We start from the raw sequence: 13,732 nt of genomic DNA, 5'->3' as shown, positions 1-13,732 counted from the left end.
CCCATGCACTTTGAGCTGAGTCTCGGGTGGCCCTTTGCTATCTGCATACAAGGTCTAAAGCCTGGCCAGGTTGAGCCCTGATGTCTAGGTGAACAAAGCCACAATTCTTCTGAACTCTTTAGACCTTTCCTTGTAAAAGGAACTTCCCACATACTTCCAGAGTAGCACAAAAGCACTGAACCAGGAACAGAAGACGTCTGTATACAAACACAAGTTTCAGATCTGGTGTTAGGCCTTCACATCAATGGAACTTTTCACCCTTCCTACATTAGTTCATGCTATAAACTCTTAGAAATTAAAGTAATCAATGGGACTCTTTGTGGCTTCATGCTAATAGATGGCCCTTCAAAACATGCGCCAAGAAAGACAAAAACATCAACTCACTAGGATATGTCTTGTTCATCAACTCCCCGAGAGGCCAGAACTGTCTACAGTTCTCCAATGCTGAGGAAGAGGAAGCCCTGTGCAAGTAAAGAAAAGCAAGGGATAAAGCAAAAGTGACAAAGGTCTGATACAATAACATACTGTAATGTTGCACTAGGAGATTATTGCTACTTTCTTGAAGCAGCAAGGAATTGAGCAGATCTCAGAGGACTGAAAAACAGAAATGCCTCAGAACAGGGCCAGCCCTGCTACTAGGCAAACTAGATGACTGTCTAGTGTGCCAGCCTTCTGGGGGTGCTATATTGGGCACCCCCCCCCATGTGACTCAGCGACATTATCTGTGAAGGGGGGGGCACCAGATGTTAGCTTTGCCTAGGATGCCAGACAGTCTACGGCTGGCCCTGCCTCAGAAAAGAGATTCCAAAGCAAGACATTAAAGCCAGGTTCTGACCAAGATGGTAAACATGTGTCTAGACTGTACCACTTGAGGCTGCACAGAAGGGCTCACATGATGGAATGTCCCCTCATGACAACAAATCCTACATTTAAAAAATAATCTTGTAATGCCTCCAACATTGAAATTTCTAGGTGCAGAGAATGTTTTGGTAAACCAAAGCAACCAATTTGGTGAGCTCCTGTAATCTGAAATGATACATTCCATACACAAAATTACCTCAATCAGAACTAGGGCCAAGTTTTCATTTGCAACTGAGGATAGTGTCCTTCTCTCAAACTCCATTCTGATCTTCCATGCCTTTCAATCCTAATACACTTTGTACTCCATCCCAAATACATAGCTCTACCAATCAATACAGGCCTCTTCTATTCTTTGTCTACATTTCTTACTATCTCTAGTGCTATCACAGTGCATGAAATCTGGCCCATTTAGGATTAACGCTAGCATCAATTATGAGCCTGTTTCATCAAAAGATCTAATTCTTACCATGGATCTGTGGCTACTTAAGTCCAGGGGCCGAAGCATGAACAGATGAATCTCTTTCTACAAACCTGAGGAAAGCATCAGGTTTGTAATAATAATAATAATAATAATAATAATAATAATAATAATAATAATAATAATAATAATAATAATAATAATAAATCTGAAATCTTAAAAAAAATACACTGAGGGTTAAATCTCCCCAAAATAAGATGCCAGTCTCTAGGTGGGGGAAGGGAATCCCTCAATTTTGTGGGCTCTTGCCCACCACCGGCCAGCTGGCTGGCAGGAAAAGCCCCACCCCCAACAGTGGCCACTGGCAACCACTGCTTTCCTTCCCCTCCTGCAAGATTTAAAGGGCCCTCCAGCTGATCAATGGCACGACATGGCCCACCAATCAGCTGGAGGGTCCTTTACATTTGAAGGGGAGGGGGAGAAGGGCAGCTGTAGCCACATGCCTGAACTTCAAGTGGTGAATTCACTGCTTGGAGTTCAGGTGCCCCCCCCCCTTCTTGACAAAAGCATTTTTAAATGGTTTACATTATTGTATTTTTCAAATTAATATGACAAGATGAGACAATATAATACAGTACAATAGCATAGATACATCAATAAAAAGTAAAATAACCAAAATACATAAAAGTTAATCTATAAATATATAATAAGCATAATTGAATCCTATTGCTGTTTTCCTTTTTACCATATTAATCCACAGATTGGAAGTACCTAAAGACCTTCCAAAATTACCATAAATATAGATAATTGATTGCATCAGGAATATCAGGGGAACTAAATCGTTACAAAATTAGATGACATTTGTGGGGTGAGGCATGATGTCAGTGTTTTTTTGCCAAAAGCATTTAAAGGATCCCTTTAAATGCTTTTTGGTAAGAAGTGGGGGTGGGCATAGCTGAACTCCAAGTGGCAAGTTTGCTGCTTGGAATGCAAGCGCACAAGGCACCAGTCCCCAACATAATGATGTCACTTCTGCATGATGTCACCATACTGGGGATGTCCCTGCCCCCTCCAGAAACACCCCCCCCCCAAAGTCCCCCACTGGGAACTAGGAAGGACCTGGCAACCCTACCCCAATATAATAGAAGTAATGCCTATAACTTTAAGAAATTAATGCTCTCACTTGCTAGGCAACTACAATAGTATTGCCAATTGAAGCCTTGAATACTCTCAGTAAAAGGCAAGAGCAGAGGGCAGAGGTCTCCCTTGGGCAATTTTGAGGAAGGACTAATTAGGATAGGGTTGCCAGGTCTGATTCAGGAAATATTTGGGGACGTTGGGGGTGGAGCCAGGAGACTTTCCCATTCCCTAAATAAATAAAAAATACAGCAGTGCAGTTCCCCTGAATACAGTCTTCATTTCCTCATTCTTTTTTTTTTTTTTTTTGCCTACCCTGGCAGCTGCACTTCCACTAAATGGAAGTGAAATGTGTTGAAACCGCACAAGTTTCCTTGTCAAGCTTTGGAAGCATTTCCAAGCATGGCTTTTTAAAGGGACATGCACGCACACACAAAGCTGCCAAAATAAGCAGTTTGCAAGCCCACATTTTTGTGATCCCACTGGGGCAATTTACTCATGGGAGATAACAATCTGCTGTATTTTAACCAACTTTAAAGGAGACTAGACAAATTCATGGGATAATGATCTCCCATCAATAATTGTTAGATGACTAAACAGAACCTCCATATTCAGAGGTAGTGATTAATTTCTGAATACCAGGCAATGACAGGAATAATCTGGCCATTGGGCCTTGCTTGCAGGCCTTCAGGTGTCATCAGCTTGCACCCTGTGTAAAACAGGAAGCTGGGCTAGATGGACCCAGGGTCTTATCAAGAGGAAGGAGAAGAAGACATTGGATTTATATCCTGTCCTGTACTCTGAATCTCAGTCTCAGAGCAGTCACAATCTCCTTTACCTTCCCCACACACACACACAACAGACATCCTGTGAGGTAGGTGTGTCTGAGAGAGTTCTTACAGCAGCTGCCCTTTCAAGGACAACTATGGCTGACCCAAGGCCATTCCAGCAGTTGCAAGTGGAGGAGTGGGAATCAAACCCAGTTCTCCCAGATAAGAGTCCGTGCAGTTAACCACTACACCAAACTGGCTCTCAAGCAGGGCTGCTCTTGTATTCTTATGATTTGTGCTCCAATGTGACAATGTGACAAATACTAGCAGATGATCAGGCCTTGTGGTGGTGGAAAGTACCATCAAGTCAGTGCTGATGGAAACCCTGTAGGTTTTTCAAGACAAGTGACATTCAGAGGTGGTTTGCAATTGCCTGTCTCTGCTTAGCAATCAAGTTTCTGGCTCTGCTCTACCTATCAGGAAGGCTTAACTCCTTCAAATGCTTTTCTTAAAGGCCTTAAGTCCATCATACACTTTCTGCATTGACACTATGGAGGGAGCACAAGAGAAATGGCAGACAGATTGCCTGTCTTAGAGCATGCACATTCTGTCAAGGTGTTCATTCTAACATGGCCCATAGACCTGAATGGAAATTCATTCCACATTTTCCTTGGAACTTTGTCTGTGCTACAATGTGTTTCAATAGAATGAAGATTGGTTTCACTTTTCAGGGTTCCTAGAGCCAGCTGAAGCTCATGCCTCCTGGAGTTGTGCCCTTAAAAATAAAGGGTTGATGCTTTGAGCCAGCTTGTCTCTGCTCAATGGATCTGACCTAGTAAGTACTCTAACTTGGGAACCCACATCCAAAGGGAGATATTACACTGGAGAGCCACGGCCAATCTCAGTAGACTTCGGGGGGGGGGGCAGGGAGGAGAAGCTTGCAATGCTATTTAATTGTTTTCCCAGCCCCACAAATTCCCATTTGTCTCAGATCCAGCCATCCCAACAAATGAATTTGACACCCCTGCTCTACGTCGTATTTCACCAATGCAAATCAGAGTACAGGACAGTTGTTCTGTGACAACCACACTACATTACTAATGCATTGGATCTTAGGCTGTCTCCATGTCTGCTCTGTTCAGCCTTCTTCTTGTGTGAAAAAGATTTTTTTTAGAAAATAATTGTGTGTGTGTGCGAGAGAGAGGTATTTAACACATTCTACTCTTCAGTCTGAGGAGCTGCAAGCACTTCCGCCCAGACATATCTGCCATAACTTATAGCGGGTGAAATTTCAGGCATGATTTGGTCCTATGGCTGTCAACGTCAGGCCAAGTCTTGGCATCTTCACCCTTCCCCTCATGTTTAGCCTCATAAACACAGAGTGGACTACACATTCCATTCCCAGGCCTGCCAATAACATTAGCCTTCCCAGGACTTCCCCAACTACATTTTAGCTGTGTCTGACAAAGTCAGTGCTCCATAGGAGGGCAGTTCAGTAGTAAATATGATTTTTGAAGAAAGTGGGCCATATGCAGAAAAAAAGCACATAAAGCCTATTAGGGTTGCCAAGTCCAATTCAAGAAATATCTGGGGACTTTGGGGGTGGAGCCAGGAGACATCAGGGCGGAGCCAGGAACAAGGGTGTGACAAGCATAATCGAACTCCAAGGGAGTTCTGGCCATCACATTTAAAGGGACCGCACACCTTTTTAAATGTCTTCCTTCCATCTCAGAGAGGCCTGAGAGGAACAGAACAGAGCAGAGCAGCTCTGATAAGCTGAGACAGCTGGAGAAGTTGCTAAGAATTTCTGCGTTTTGAAAGACTTCATTCTGAGGCTTGGGTGACTGCTGAAAAGGCTGAGTTGTGATAGCTGGGGAACTGCTGTACGTTTGGGTGAGTGGGCTAAAGGTGAAAGTGATTGATTGATTGATTGATTGAGAGTAATTGTTGATGATTGCTTAGGAGTGGTCTGCTCCACCCTCTTTGCATTTTAAGCTGCGCCTTGCCAAAGGCGCGAGCCTTTGGCGCGAGCCGAAGGGCGAGAGCTAAAGGGCTCTTGGCCTGTGGCTCTTTGCCTGGGGGCTTCCTAAGGACCAGGAACCCAGATCCCTGATTTCCTTGTTCTCCCAATAATGTAAGTTGACCTTCCAGAAGGGGAGCCACGTAAACAACAGCATTTAAAGAGGACTGTATATTTAATATATATATCATGAAGGTAGAATGCCAGCAGGGGGGTGGGGGCTTTCCAGTGTTTTGCACTGAGTGTCACATGTATGACTATCTGCCCACAGGACAGAAGTCTTGGGTGTGTGCTCGATACAAGGAGCTCCTGGTCCTCAGGGAACGAGTTCGTACCCTTGAGGCCGAGGTGACTGCCCTGGAGAAGCAGAGACGGTCAGTTAGGCAATTGGGGAAGACTCTTGGGGGCGTATTAGATGAGCCCCACTCTGAATGTGGCAGCCCCGTTGCTGCCAGAGAGCGTGAGGGTCTAGAGGGAACAGGGCACCTTGCTGAGGATAAGGGGAATGCGCCCTCAGAAGGGACCTCTTCTTCGGTTGGTGAGCGGGTATCCTTTCGCGCCAAGGAACCATCCCTGGGCAGGGGGAGAGGGGGGGTCTTGGTAGTTGGTGATTCGATCCTTAGGCAAGTAGACAGCTGGGTGGCGAAACCGCGTATTGACCGTATGGTGACTTGCCTGCCTGGTGCGAAGGTAGCGGACATTACGCGTGTAGTAGATAGGCTGATAGACAGTGCTGGGGAGGAGCCTGTGGTCATGGTGCATGTTGGCACCAACGATGTGGGGAAATGCAGTCGTGAGGTCCTGGAGGAGAAATTTAGGCTGCTAGGTGGGAGACTTAAGGCCAGGACCTCCAAGGTGGCCTTCTCGGAAGTGCTACCTGTTCCACGTGCAGGGCAGGAGAGACAGGCGCAAATTAGAAGTCTCAATGTGTGGATGAGACGATGGTGTAAGGAGGAAGGGTTTAAGTTTGTTAGGCACTGGGATGCTTTCTGGAACAAGCCGGAGCTGTACAAAAGAGACGGTCTCCACTTGTCTCCGGATGGAACCAGGCTGCTGGCGCTTAAAATCAAAAAGGTGGCAGAGCAGTTTTTAAACTAAATCTTGGGGGAAAGCCGACAGGAGATGGAATGTCTCTGGTTCGGGAGGACTCGTCTCAAAGAGATGAAGGGTTGGCTTCTATTTTTCTACCGAGTAACGGATCAGAGTTGTCCACTGTGATGGTGACAAACAGTATGGACTGTCTGCTAGAGTCTCGAGGCGGCAGGAGAGAGGTGGCGGGCCTAGCTTGCTTGGGAAATTATAAATGTTTGTATGCAAATGCTAGAAGTGTCCGAAGTAAAATTGGTGAATTGGAATGTTTAGTGTTGGGAGAAAACATAGACATTGTGGGAATTTCAGAAACTTGGTGGAATGAGGAGAATCAGTGGGACACGGTGATTCCTGGATATAAGTTATATCGGAAGGATAGGGAGGGAAGGGTTGGAGGTGGGGTGGCTCTGTATGTCAGAGAGGATATACGGTCCAGTAAGACTGAGGTCAGAGAATTAGATTCCCTTTTAGAAATGCTTTGGGTTGAAATAGAGGGCCCAAAAGGAAATTTAACTATGGGAGTTTGTTATCGCCCACAAAATCAAAAGAGAGAGGACGATTATAATATGATGGAGGGATTAAAGATAGCGGCTAAACGTAAAAACTGTGTCGTAATAGGTGATTTTAACTACCCGCAGATTGATTGGGTCAATATGTGTTCTGGTCGAGAGAAAGAGATTGAGTTTCTTGATGCTCTCAATGACTGTGCTATGGAGCAGATGGTCTCAGAACCTACCAGGGGTGGGGCGATCCTGGATCTGGTCCTAAGTAATGCCCAAGACTTGGTGAGAGACGTAAAAGTGATTGCGCCGCTTGGGAACAGTGACCATAATGTTATTGATTTCACCATTTGTATAAATAGGGAGTTGCCCAAAAAGACCGCCACAACCACATTTAACTTTAAAAGGGGTAAATTCTCTGAGATGAGGAGGCATGTGAGGAGGAAACTGAAAGGAAAGGTAAATACGGTCAAAACCCTTGGGGAAGCTTGGAGACTATTTAAAACTATAATCCTAGAAGCTCAGATAAAATACATACCACAAGTTAGGAAAGGCACAAACAGGTATAAGAAGAGGCCAGCATGGTTAACAAACAAAGTAATGGAAGCTGTAAAAGGTAAGAAGGACTCCTTTAAGCGGTGGAAAACCAGTCCAAGTGAGATTAATAAAAGGGAACACAGGCAGTGGCAAATCAAATGCAAGACTGTGATCAGGCAGGCAAAAAGGGACTATGAGGAGCATATTGCAAAAAACATAAAGACCAACAATAAAAATTTCTTCAAATATATTAGAAGTAGGAAACCAGCCAGGGAAGCAGTGGGGCCCTTGGATGACCATGGGGTAAAAGGATTACTGAAGGAGGATGGGGAAATGGCTGAGAAGCTGAACGCATTTTTTGCCTCCGTCTTCACCGTGGAAGATGAGAAGTGTTTGCCCGCCCCAGAACCACTAATATTGGAAGGGGTGTTGAAAGACCTGAGTCAGATTGAGGTGACAAAAGAGGAGGTCCTACAACTGATAGACAAATTAAAAACTAATAAGTCACCGGGTCCGGATGGCATACATCCAAGAGTTCTGAAAGAACTCAAAGTTGAACTTGTGGATCTTCTAACAAAAATCTGTAATCTTTCATTGAAATCTGCCTCCGTTCCTGAGGACTGGAAGGTAGCAAATGTCACCCCCATCTTTAAAAAGGGTTCCAGAGGAGATCCGGGAAATTACAGGCCAGTCAGTCTGACTTCAATACCGGGAAAGTTGGTAGAAACCATTATCAAGGACAGAATGAGTAGGCACATTGATGAACACGGGTTATTGAGGAAGACTCAGCATGGGTTCTGCAAGGGAAGATCTTGCCTCACTAACCTGTTACATTTCTTTGAGGGGGTGAACAAACATGTGGACAAAGGAGACCCGATAGATATTGTCTACCTTGACTTCCAGAAAGCTTTTGATAAAGTTCCTCATCAAAGGCTCCTTAGAAAGCTTGAGAGTCATGGAGTAAAAGGACAGGTCCTCTTGTGGATCAAAAACTGGCTGAGTAATAGGAAGCAGAGAGTGAGTATAAATGGGCAGTCTTCGCAGTGGAGGACGGTAAGCAGTGGGGTGCCGCAGGGCTCGGTACTGGGTCCCATCCTCTTTAACTTGTTCATAAATGATTTAGAGTTGGGAGTGAGCAGTGAAGTGGCCAAATTTGCGGATGACACTAAATTGTTCAGGGTGGTGAGAACCAGAGAGGATTGTGAGGAACTCCAAAGGGATCTGTTGAGGCTGGGTGAGTGGGCGTCAACGTGGCAGATGCGGTTCAATGTGGCCAAGTGCAAAGTAATGCACATTGGGGCCAAGAATCCCAGCTACAAATACAAGTTGATGGGGTGTGAACTGGCAGAGACAGACCAAGAGAGAGATCTTGGGGTCATGGTAGATAATTCACTGAAAATGTCAAGACAGTGTGCGTTTGCAATAAAAAAGGCCAACGCCATGCTGGGAATTATTAGGAAGGGAATTGAAAACAAATCAGCCAGTATCATAATGCCTCTGTATAAATCGATGGTGCGGTCTCATTTGGAGTACTGTGTGCAGTTCTGGTCGCCGCACCTCAAAAAGGATATTATAGCATTGGAGAAAGTTCAGAAAAGGGCAACTAAAATGATTAAAGGGCTGGAACACCTTCCCTATGAAGAAAGGTTGAAACGCTTAGGGCTCTTTAGCTTGGAGAAACGTCGACTGAGGGGTGACATGATAGAAGTTTACAAGATAATGCATGGGATGGAGAAAGTAGAGAAAGAAGTACTTTTCTCCCTTTCTCACAATACAAGAACTCGTGGGCATTGGATGAAATTGCTGAGCAGACAGGTTAAAACGGATAAAAGGAAGTACTTCTTCACCCAAAGGGTGATTAACATGTGGAATTCACTGCCACAGGAGGTGGTGGCGTCCACAAGCATAGCCACCTTCAAGAAGGGGTTAGATAAAAATATGGAGCAGAGGTCCATCAGTGGCTATTAGCCACAGTGTGTGTGTGTGTGTATATATATATATATATATATATATATTTGGCCGCTGTGTGACACAGAATGTTGGACTGGATGGGCCATTGGCCTGATCTAACATGGCTTCTCTTATGTTCTTATGTTCCATAGGAAATAATGAAGGATAGGGGCACCTTCTTTTGGGGCTCATAGAATGGGACCCCCTGGTCCAATCATTTTGAAACTTGGGATATACTTTGGGGAGAGTCACTAGATACTATACTGAAAATTTGGTGCCTTTACCTCAAAAAACAGCTCCCCCAGAGCCCCTGAAACCTCCAGATCAATTCCCCATTATATCCTATGAGAATCAATCTCCACATAGAGAATAATGCTCAGCAGAAGTGTCCCCCCCCATTTCTGCTGACTCTGAAGGGGGATTGGCCTCTCTACTCATGAGTTGCTGCCAACTTCTTCAAAGTAACACAGACACACCATCCCAAGAGGAAGCCTTTCAATCAGCGACTGAAGCCTCCGGAGGTAGAAACGCACATGGTCCTCTGGGGGCGGAGCTCCCCCCCCTCCGCCGGCCAGACTCCCCGAGGAGACGCCACCCGGCAGCCGGAGAGGATGCAAGGACTACGAGTCCCAGCATGCACCTCGTGAAGGGAGGCCGGACTGGAGTGAATAGCAGGCCAGCAGTGGGTGGGTCTTTGTGACCCGGAGGATGGGAGAAGCCTGAAGCCAGGCAGGGAAAGAGACACGGCGCCATTCCACCCACCCCCCTTCCAGATTTTTAGAGAGTGGGGGATTAGGCTGCTAATCCAAGGGTCCCCCGGCAGGGCGGGGGGGGTTGGGAAGCCTAAAGCCTACATGCATCCACAATTAATTAGGATAGTTCAAACCAGATGTTAAACATCAGCATATGGTACCCCAACAGCAAAGGGAAACAGCAGATGGGAGTGACAGACTGAAGTCACACAGTGTGGTGAATTCAGGTGGGCAGCCGTGTTGGTCTGAGGAAATAGAACAAAGCTGGAGTCCAGTAGCATCTTTAAGACCAACAAAGTTTTATTCAGAATGTAAGCTTTCATGTGCAGTGTGGTAAAACCAGGGACATAAATGCCTCAGTAGTACTGGAAAGAACTTTGCATTAGAGGAAGCTCAGGGCTCGGGTCATGTGGCTAGGGCCTGAAAGGCATTGAAAGATCAAGGATTCTTTTAGGATTGATTCATTCTTTAACACCCACCCTTGCTGCTAATAACACTATGGCACCAATAGACACTTTGCTATAAGCCTCTAACGATGCTACCCCCTCAGCCACCCTAGAATTCCTGGCCTACTCATCATTGGCTTGCAGGGGAGACATCTCTGTGACTTGCTTGAAGATGCAAGAAGACAGGCCTACCCACCCTGCCAATAACATGGCTGCTCTAGGCCTTTGGCGTTTATTTGATCTTTGGATTTTTGCTTCTTTAAATATAAGTACAGCTCAAAACCGCTGTTCTGACTATGGCAGCCACATGATTCATCCGGCAGCTGTCCCTGGAAATTAGGCTTCCCAACCCCCCCCCCACCCTGGCGGGGGACCCCCGAATTTGCAGCCTCCTCCCCCGCTCTCAAAAAATCTGGAAGCGGGGGAGGGCAGGGGGGTGGAGAGAGAGAACATACCTGAAGGCATTATGTTGTTGTAGAGCTTCTGATCCGTTTTTAAAATGTGTGCCCCTTTAAGGCTGCACAAGAAACAGGAAGGGCTTCATGGCAAAAGGGTCAGTAACAGTTTCCATGGAGAATGGCCCCTCCCTTTCTTTTCCTGTGCAGCCTTGCTTTCGTTTTCACAGCAAGCAAAGTTCTGCTGGAAGAAGACCAAGTAAGTATTTGTGTGTGAGAGAGAGGGAGGGGGCAGGGAGGGGGATTCCCTGGTATGGAGGCCCTCCCCCCCTTTAGAAAGCGTGGGGGGGAGGGAAATGTCTACTAGGCACTCTATTATTCCCTATGGAGAATGATCCCCATAGGGAATAATAGGGAATTGATCCATGGGTATTGGGGGCTCTGTGGGGGGGCTATTTTTTGAGGTAGAGGCACCAGATTTTTAGTATAGCATCTAGTGCCTCTCCCCAAAATACCCCCCAAGTTTCAAAACTATTGAACCAGAGGGTCCAATTCTATGAGCCCCAAAAGATGGTGCCCCTATCCTTAATTATTTCCTATGGAAGAAAGGCATTTAAAAAGGCATGCTGTCCCTTTAAATGTGATGGCCAGAACTCCCTTGGAGTTCAATTATGCTTGTCACATCCTTGTTCCTGGCTCCACCCCCAAAGTCTCCTGGCTCCGCCCCCAAAGTCCCCAGATTTTTCTTTAATTGGACTTGGCAACCCTACTGGAAATTCACTAACAAATCTTTATATAGAGAACATGCTGGATATTGTGGGGAGACACAGGAGGCAGCTATTTTTAAAAGAGTATTACACAGACAGAGGAAGAGTGTGATTCAGTGCTGTGTTTGGACATAGGGAAGCCAAACACTTGGTGGGTGGCCTTTGGCAACTCTCAGCCCAACCCATTTCACATGGTTGTTATGCTGACAAAACAAATAAGTGTAACATATTTCATATAAAGAGAAAGCACCAAAGCTATGAAGATGCCCCATGTAGTGGATTTTTGAACCTCTTTAAAAGGTTTTCAAAGGTTGGCCTCATAAACCTTTTTAAAGCATAAAAAAATGCCACCCCTTGTAACTATAGGCAATATTTCACTTACATTATTTCAGTAATCCTTCTAACAGCCCAGTAAGGCAGGACTCTGGCTTATACTTCATGCTATTAACATCTACATCATATCATCTATCAAAGGTTAACATGTGGTTTTACTTAAAATGCTTTTTAAAAAGCCTTCACAGAACAGGAACTTTTTCTGCAACATGCCACAAAAAATACTCCCAGGACACCACACCACCCAGGCTGTTTCTTATTGGCCTTACAGCACACTCGTAGCATTTTTGCATGGCTCTAGCTGCGCTTCGGATACCGAAGCACTTTTAAGCATTCCCATGACACTTATAGCACTGGTATTTAAAGCATGTCAGATGTTCATATAAACAAACCCCTCTCATATAAAATAATTTTAAGGCAGCATTCCAACATCTCAAGAAACATGCCTGTCGGTTACAGGCAAGAACACATGCCCTCCCCCACCATTCAAAGCAAGGTTTGGAAAGCCTTAAATCAAGTTCACTGTGACATTTGAATGCAGGAACTGGGTAAAATGGAATTTGTTTCTCTCAGCCCAATTTCCTCCCATCCTCCCAAAAACCAGGATTATTGGAATTGAAGTATTCTAAGCCTTGGTTTAGTTCCACTCTGAAATCCTGGTTTGTGGAAAAGAAAGAAGCTCCAGTTCAGCCACACACCTACATTAGACATAACAGTGAGCTAAGACTTGATTCAAGGCTTCCCAAGTCTCCAGTGCACTCTATGTGTAAAGAAAGAGGGGCGCATGAGAATGGCAATAGGCTGTATTCATGCCCATCACAGACAAACCAATTTGTTGAGAAGGCTAAATACGAAGTAAGCCAAAATAGGCGCCTTAGTACAACAAAGACTTTTAACTGCCACATAGTACAATTCTGTGCATGTTTACTTACAGCTATGTTCCACTAGGATTAATTATGTTTAATGTTTGATAAATGTTCATGGCACTGTAGTTTCACACCCCAATGCATGTTCAGGACTGAAACTTTCAGAGTTACACCACTTACAGAAAAGCGTGATGAAACTCCCATGAGCAATACATTGCACTTGATCAGCCACCAGACGGCAGTACTTAGAGCTGAAAGTGGACTGCAGGCTGGTGCACATTTCTGCTTATTTCTCAAAAATGTGCACTCTGGTCATGAAATCAAGAGGCTGCTTTGTGCGTATTTTCTCCCCAAGGCCAAGTATTCTCCTCATTCTTTTCTGCATTTTAAAGCATGCCTGTATGCACATCACATTTGCTGGAAGTGGAAAATGGCCCAGAATGCCCCAGTAAATACCCAGAACTTCTCCCAGTTTTAGTGCACCTATTTATAGCCTCACTACACCATCCGTTTCCTCCCTCCAGTGGTAACATCTCATTATAGCCCATGGGTGGAGAAAGGGTCTGCCACAAAAGAAGAAATGGCGTTCAACTGGATTTGTATTTCTTGCAGCTCTTCCAAGCAGATAATGACACTCTTCACATCCTCAAACACACACTTTCCACTCAGTTTTCTTTTCATTATTTTTAAAGTTTCCAGTTGAAGTTATATTTTTTGTAAAAGTTATCATTTCATTATTTTAATTCACATCCCACTCTTTTCCAGAATAAGACTTCCCAGGCAGGGTGAAAGTAAGCCATTATGTGCTGGTACTAGGGTTGCCACTCTCCAGGTGGGGCCTGGAAATCTCCTGTCTTTACAACTGATCTCCAACTAGCAGAGATCAGCTCT

General features: G+C 45.1%; 1 protein-coding gene across 3 annotated transcripts in view; it reads right to left on the bottom strand.

Annotated features, from left to right (window-relative positions):
• LZTS2 (leucine zipper tumor suppressor 2) overlaps window positions 1-13,732 on the bottom strand; it is a 98,509-nt gene that overhangs the window by 49,806 nt on the left and 34,971 nt on the right. Inside the window, exon 2 of one of the 3 annotated variants that reach the window (XM_060241784.1) lies at window positions 385-461. The exons of the other annotated variants lie outside the window; for them this stretch is intronic. The gene's annotated coding sequence lies outside the window, so the exon portion shown is untranslated. The remainder of the gene's footprint in view (window positions 1-384; window positions 462-13,732) is intronic. 3 annotated transcript variants of the gene reach the window in all.

Source organism: Heteronotia binoei, chromosome 6, assembly GCF_032191835.1.
Source record: "Heteronotia binoei isolate CCM8104 ecotype False Entrance Well chromosome 6, APGP_CSIRO_Hbin_v1, whole genome shotgun sequence".
Classification (NCBI taxonomy): domain Eukaryota; kingdom Metazoa; phylum Chordata; class Lepidosauria; order Squamata; family Gekkonidae; genus Heteronotia; species Heteronotia binoei.
This window is presented reverse-complemented; position numbering and strand designations above follow the sequence as displayed.